General features: G+C 35.3%; 1 long non-coding RNA gene across 1 annotated transcript in view; it reads right to left on the bottom strand.

Moving 5' to 3' along the window:
- Positions 1–32: 32 nt before the first annotated feature.
- LOC110462386 overlaps positions 33–7940 on the bottom strand; it is a 10232-nt gene continuing 2324 nt past the window's right edge. Inside the window, exons 2-3 of the long non-coding RNA XR_002464274.1 lie at positions 2636–2821; positions 33–123 (exon numbers count right to left, since the gene is read on the bottom strand). This is a non-coding gene — a long non-coding RNA (uncharacterized LOC110462386). The remainder of the gene's footprint in view (positions 124–2635; positions 2822–7940) is intronic.

Here is a 7940-nt window from a genome sequence, read left to right as displayed (position 1 = left end):
AGGAGTTGCTTACTTGTGTACACTTACTTTTTGTCCCATACTGTTAATGAAGATAAAGGAATACGATTGATGCTGGCCTACGGCCGTGAAAAGGGGGTAGCCCTCTGCTTCTTTCCATAGTCTCTATAACATTGAAAATTATCAACGCATATCATCAACTTGTCTCATATATTTTTAGCAACCAGAATTGATAAAAGTTATAGTCAATAATTATATTAAATGTGATAAATTGTTTAAATTTTTGAGAATTTCAATTCCTCAATAAGCACTGTGAAAGTTCTATATTCATAATAAGAAGAGACCATATGATAATACTTAGAACACTTACAGGTCAAGTAATCAGACAAATATCAGATACCACCAAAAATGAGCAAGAGGCCTAGCTTAAATGGGCCTGCATCGCTCACCTGGTATTTATCTCACACTTGTTACCTTAAAAGTGATCTAAAAAATAAAGCTACTGGCAAAAATTCAGTATTTATGACTATAAGTCATTCAAAAGAATCTGTTAAAAGATTTTAGAACATTTAACCCCTTTGACCTTGAAAGTCGAACAAGGTCATTACGTTTGACAAACTTTATAGCCCTTCATCTCAGCATGCAACTTACAAAATATCACAACCCTAAACCTACTGTTTATTAAGATTATGTCATTTAAATGTATATACATAGTGACTTAATGTGACCTTGAAAGCGGGTCAAGGTCATTCAAAAGAAAAAGCTTGATAGCTTTTCATCCAAGCACGCTTTTATTCAGAAGACGTTGTTTTAAGATTTTTAACATATTTGAGCCCTGTGACCTTGAATAAATGTCAAGGCAATTAATTTTAACAAACTTGGTAGCCCTTCATCCAAGCAAGTAAATATTGACTGCAGACTTTGGATGAACGGATGACCCGCTATGGCATAAGCTCACTTGGCTCTTCAGGCCAAGGTGAGCTAACAAAATCAGACCAGCAGAAACGAAATTATAACCCAAAAGATATCAGCCAATCAGGAGCCATGGAGGCCATCTTGTTTTATTGAATAGCCATACATGTCACAGCTAATCAGGACAGAAGCAACAAACACGGCCATCTTTTGTTATGGATTTTTTAAAATCTATATGGTAATTAGAACACTGACAAGTCAGTAAGGGCCCCGTCTTGTGGCAATTATATCTCCCATAATCATCAAGAAGCAATCTGCCCATATAGCTGAGCTTGATGTCTGACATTTGGACTTCAAAAAGAATTGCAAGGAAGCAAAATATACATTTTACATGTACTATGATATGATGTGTTTCCTTTCACCTCCATATTTGCTGGGCTAACAGAAATGTAATTACCGGTGCAATACTCATTTGTTAGCTTTGATTTGTTTTATTTCACCTTATATACCTCCTCCATCAAGAGCCAGGGTCAAAGTCAGAGATCCACTTTGTCTTTCACCTTTGGACCCAAATGACCTTGACCATTAACCCAGTGATCCTGATCTTTGGTCAGAAAACTTATTCTTTAATTCCGACCAACTTTGCTTCTTAATATCATAACAAAATGTTCATCAGTGAAAAATACAAAACTTGACCTTGACCCTTTGGACCCAGTTACCTGGAACTAAGGTCAGTTGACTCTGTGTTAAGTTCTGAACAGCATTGCTTCATAATGTCATAACAAAATGTTCATCAGGGAAAGGTACAAAATTTAACCTTGACATTTGACCAAGTGACCTTGACCTTTGGTCAATTTACACCTTGTTTAATTCTGAGCAACATTGCTTCAAAGTGTCATAGCGAAATGTTCAACAGTGAAAAGATACAAAATTTAACCTTGACCTTTGACCCAATGACCTTGACCTTTAGTCAGTTGACTCGTTGCTTGATTCTGATCAACTTTGCTTCAGCATGTCATAACAAAATATTCATCAGTGAAAATATGCAAAATATGACCTTGACCTTTGAATCTCATGACCTTGACATCAACTTTTTACCTCAGTGTGTCTCTTTGTGACAGACAGACAGACAGACAGACAGACAGACAGACAGACAGACAACTATAGGGCTCCGATATGGGGCCCTAATTAATGTATGATGTCCACCATGTACTATTTTTAATCAAACTGACAAAGAACAAGTCAATGGGTAAAAAAGGTTCCTTTACAGTGTGTCAAGTCTGTTGTATTTTTAGTAGCAGTGACTGTCACCTTTGCCATTGGATATTAACATCCTTTGGGACATCCTACAAATACTACTTTCCACCAAAATCAACAATGTTGGGTCAGAAAAGGCAATACAATATATTTTTGACAGTGTATACCTGCCCTTTCCCTTATTCTTCTAATTTTAGCAATAGTGACCTTGACTATGATCTTGGGAATTTTTCGAACCTCTATTGCACACATACATACATAAATTACAGTGTATTGTCATCTGAAGGTCTGAAATTTAGATTATAAGTATCGTATTTTGAGATTATCTTTATAAATGACAGACAAACAGAGGTGATAACTATATATAGGATATATTGTATTTCTGATGCAGGGCCCTTTGACAAATAGATAATGAGGGACTCAGTCTTTAGAAATGGTTCAGGAAAATATTAGGTTGTATAACAGTAAATGGCTGTCACAGTAATTAAACAAACTGTGACATATTTACCCTTTTCACTATGTCAAGCGAGTCGTAAAAGTTCACTTTCAGAGGAATGAAGATTCCGTTGGGCATCAGAAAGTCAATTTCCACACGTTCATCTGCACTGACCTCTGACACAATGTCAAGGTCAGGCACAACCACAATGGGTGGCATGGTGGGGTCTCAGGGCAGCACCTCCATCATCTGGACAACCTGAAATATCAATACTTAATCTATTTAATACGTACACTACCTCCATCATCTGGACAACCTGAAATATCAATACTTGATCTATTTAGTACGTACACTACCTCCTTCATCTGGGCAACCTGAAATATCAATACTTGATCTATTTAGTACGTACACTACCTCCTTCAACATATTACTTTTTAATATCTAAAACTCTAAGGCCCCAAGTGGCGTAGCATACATGTAGAGAGCAAAATATTTTCTTTCATATATATATCTTCTTATTAAATATACTATTAAGTAAAGCATTATGTAAAGCAGGTGTCAGGGAAATCAAAATTATTTTCAAAACATTTTTCTGAACTGAAAATTCATTCAAATTGACATTAATATTAATATTTATAAATGAGCAAAACTGTACTTTCCCAGGGCAAACCTGTGAAGATTTAGCACTTGAATTGTCTGAATCAGAAAACTGAACGCCCCAGGTTCAGGACCGGTTCATTTTAACACCCCTGTGTATCTTTAATCATGATGATTATAAATAAAAAATATGTTTACTTCATATTCTTGTTTTACTTACCCAGATCTGATAAAAATAATTCTTCTGAGAAAAGAATTATATCAGAAAATTATTTGTATCCTGGTAGGGATTGGAACCAACACCAGCGGCAAAGTTAACTCATTCACCCCTGAAGACACATTTGAACTCTTCCAATTACAAGGTTGGAATAGTTCATTATGAAATTTCAGGGGTGAATGAGTTAATTGTTAAAGTGTTATCAGACCTTATACATAGTGCATATGTTTACAAGGATGTTCAATTGAGACCTCTAAAGATAATAGCCGGATGTATATAGATATACATGTAGTGCTCTCCATTCCACACAGAGACATATAATAAACATGTACTTAAACTTTGCTTAAATACAGTAAACACTGAACCATTCAGAATTGTCACAAAGTACTTTGTTTATACACAAACAACCATGCAATATATATAATACACATAGTATATCAGTTATATCTTCTTGTGATACTGTGTCTTGAAAAAGGAGCGGATCGCTTTGAAAATTTGACAACCTAAACTTGTCCACACCGTTGGAATTACTTCTTTGCCCCATATATATAAAACACAGTTGTACTGACTGTATAACACACAGCTGCTATAATGTATATTTAATAGAAACCTTGTTCTTGCTACATTATCATGAACAAGAGTATATGACCCACATCCCTAGACCTTTTTTTCATTGTCTCCATCTAAAAATTTCTTCTATAACCCATAAGGTCGATATTCATGAAATCACATAGTTTCAGAGGGAAAATTGCTAAAAGCAGTGTACATTTTATATGTCCAATCTTTCCCTTTTTGCTCTGCCTCTCATCTCACTGGGGGTCAATATGTGGATGCTTTCAACCAAATAAGGATAGTAGATCCTGACCCATCAACTGTAACCCAGCAATCTCAATGCACTCAGAGGGGATCCACTCCATTTTTACAACTTTGAATGCCATTAAATGGTTCACAAGAACATGTTCACAGAAAAACTTTGTTAATGAACAGAATGTCAGTTTAACCACAGCATCACATAAGGCAAGCTCACCTTCATCTTGCAGATCATGAGAATTAGAATAAGTATACCTTTTTAGGATCCCTGTAACTATATGCATAGAAAACTGATAAATGTGATTTCTAAAACATTAATACAGATGAAAAAATATAAGAAAGTGATATAGATGGAAAAAATATATAAATATATACTCAACAAATAATGATTGTGAGTGTAAAATATCAGCGGGGCTCGACCGGGATTCAAACCCTGGACTTCAGACAGTTATAAACTATTGCTGTAACTGAGTTTGATTATGAAACAAGATAAACATTTAATTGTTTACCTTTCGAAGCTTGCAGGCTAGGTCAAACCCGGTAATTAAACCTAGTACACCATTGTTTTAAAATTCAGGAAGACTTCCCTATTGATATAGTGTACAGGACTGCATGTGACCTTGTTTATGTACTGATGTGCTTGATAGGGAAATATGTACCAGTACTGATTACATACATGAATCTGTAATAATTCAGTTTAAGAACTGCGTAGTGTGTACCTAGCAAAAGTTAAAAGTGGCAAACATGTTTTTCATCGCTTGTTTTGATAGATTCATCTTGATTTGAAATCCTAAGCATAACACCAATGACCATATTGAAGTTTTTTCGGATTAATGATAATAAACACATGAACAATTTGTGTTTGACTGCTATAAAGCTAACAATGCTTTAACATTTGGTGTCGGGATGATGTAGATAAGCTCTACATACCTCCATAAGGAAGGTCATGCATCAACATTCTACCTGTCTTGTCAGATTAACAATCACTTCCTTGTCACAAAGCCTGTGCCAGGATAAAAACGTTATTTATCAATAATGCAGTCTTTTCATTAAAAAAAAGTTGCCAGCAAAAACAGTCTGCTATTCATCATTTTTTTAATTGGCTATTTTCAAGCATATTCAAATTATACCAGGCCAAATCAAAAATTGTTGTTTGTTTCCGGTTACCTTATCTACCCTTATTTTTAGGTGCGTACCCAATAGATGGGTTTTTAGCAATTTCAAGGAAGTAAGTGTACTGTTAAAGTTAAGATTACTTTCCTACATAAGCTTGAAGAAAATTGGGACAAAATCATAATAACTCCTTCACCTCTGAAATTTCATAATGAACTATTCTAGCCTTTATATACAAGCTTCTAAACAAAATGTCACTTTAATTTAATTTGGCAGTCACATTGGGTATACTTTCCATGTAAAGGTAAATCAGTAGCAATGAAACTGCATCGAAGCGTAAAATTGATTAATTAGGATGGAAATGGCCAAAAATTTTGCACCCTTCATGAAAGGCTTATCTACTATCTAGTTCACTAAAGCCTCTTGTTAAACATTTAATTTGGAGCCACAAACCACTGTCTGTGTTAACTAGTGACAGACTGATGATCAATTCCGGGGCGGATCCAGATTTTTTTCAGTGAGGTGTCACCATTCCAGATTTCCAGTTTATTTTGTGACAAACGCTAAACCATATGTCATGTTGCACAAAATAAAGTGAGATACTGGTTTAAGCCTGATTTTTTCTTCTCTTGTTGTTAATAGAAAAATGCCCAAGTGGAATGAATGATTAATGTATTAATCAATTTTGGTAATTCATTTATTTCAATTTTGAATTGTGCTTCTTGCAAACGTAACACATGTGCTCTGTGGCTACTACGGACCACCGACCGACCATACAGGTTAAAAGTCTGTATCATGGTTTGCTGACCCATTTAATTGATGCTGGGGTGGCGATATCAATTGGTGTCAACACCGATAGGGCTTGGACCGTGTAATACACCAGTCAAGAACTAAAAAATCAGAAAATATTCAATTAATACGATAGATGCAGCATATATATGCGCACTGAAACAAATTAAGTCCAGGAAGGGGATGGGTCACATGCTAACACCCCCCCTCCCTGGATGCGAATCCGGTTAAAACGGACGCACTGCAGTAACGGCCCTAGTAAAAACGGCCCTAGTTAAAACGGCCCCACTCTATATACAGTATAGTATATACTGTATAGTGCTGCAAGTACTACAAGTGCGTAATACAGGTACATTACTTGATAGTATGTTAATAAAGTTACATGCACTTTCAAGAAATAAAGACATGTACAGATAAAAACATTATAATTGTGTTAGTGTTTTCATTGATAGCTGACCCTCCTCAGTCTCAAATACCTTTGCAATGGTGTTTTCTACTTCAGTGTTTAATTTAATTTAATTAAATTATTTAGAGAAAAGAATTAAAAAAACTTATTGAATAGCATTTGAAAAAAATAGTTACAATATTTAATAATAATTTAGATATGGGAGGAGGGTCTTTGTTGTTTTAACAGAGTACCTCGGAGTACATAGCAAAATCTTCAGATATCATTTGAATTTGAATAAGACTTTCAACCATGAGACCAGCATTGACGAACTGTTTAGAGTGCGACAGTGTTATCTGACCTGCACAGCATGCACTGCAGTGCGATTGCTGTAGTAGATGGCAGCATAGAACATGTGGTACCGGTAAGTGATATGAAATAAATATAAATGTCAATCACAGAAATACCCAATTGATACATTACCGTGCATGGTAAGATCCAATCAAATTGTATATCAAGATTTAAAAAGTAGGGCCGTTTTTACAGTAGGGCCGTTTTAACCTAGATTCCCTTGATCAGCCTCTGCAATTATTTTGGTTTGCATTTTCCCATTTCAATTATTGATTACAAATTCTATAATCGATTTAAAGGGACATCACCTGAAAAGGCGTTGGTTTTTTTAATGAATGTATGTATTGTATGCACTTCCACTTATGTTACCTCGCTATCCCCATATTCATAGTCTGTTCCAAATGTCCAGTTTGACCACTTGAATTGTTCGGGAAAGCCCTGCTAAAAATAGCGCCGATAACGTCACCTGACTAGGCAGTAAACACAAGTCGTGTGAGCGAGATGAAACAGTTTCCAAAGGGGCCCCCAGAGAGGGGCCGTCAGGCAACTGCAACTTCTTACCGCACTATGAAACCAAGTTATATGATTTCTAAATCCGTATTCAAACTTATTGAACAGTAATTATTAATCATTAGAAGTTAATTGCACACTTGCCAATATTCAGAATTTAGATTTATTTAGCTTTAAACATAAATCTGTTGCCAATAAAATTAAACAAGGGATCGATGGGGCACAAGTTTTTACAATTTATCACAGCCTTCTCCCGTCATACATTTACAATTAAATGTCAACAATGATAATAGGCATAAACATAAAGTAAATATATTTAAATATGTATTGAATTTAGTACCAGAATGTGGCCGGTACAGATGGTACGGGGCTAAACACCTTCCCTACACCAGGGATGTGTACACATCCCTGCCTACACCAAGGAACAAACCTTTCTGATTTTTTTTTTATATATTGCCGGGGCAGAGGAGGCCGGGTATTCATATTAGTACTAATTTAAATCTTGCATGTAAAAACAAAAATAATCGTTTAATTCAGCAATATAATTAAATCATACCATTTTATTGAACTCGGTAATATTATAAATTATGTAAATCCACGGACTT

This window comes from Mizuhopecten yessoensis, unplaced genomic scaffold (genome assembly GCF_002113885.1).
Source record: "Mizuhopecten yessoensis strain PY_sf001 unplaced genomic scaffold, ASM211388v2 scaffold1453, whole genome shotgun sequence".
In the NCBI taxonomy this organism is placed as follows: domain Eukaryota; kingdom Metazoa; phylum Mollusca; class Bivalvia; order Pectinida; family Pectinidae; genus Mizuhopecten; species Mizuhopecten yessoensis.
The sequence above is the reverse complement of the archived record's forward strand: the minus strand, read 5'-3'. Positions and strand labels throughout refer to the sequence as shown.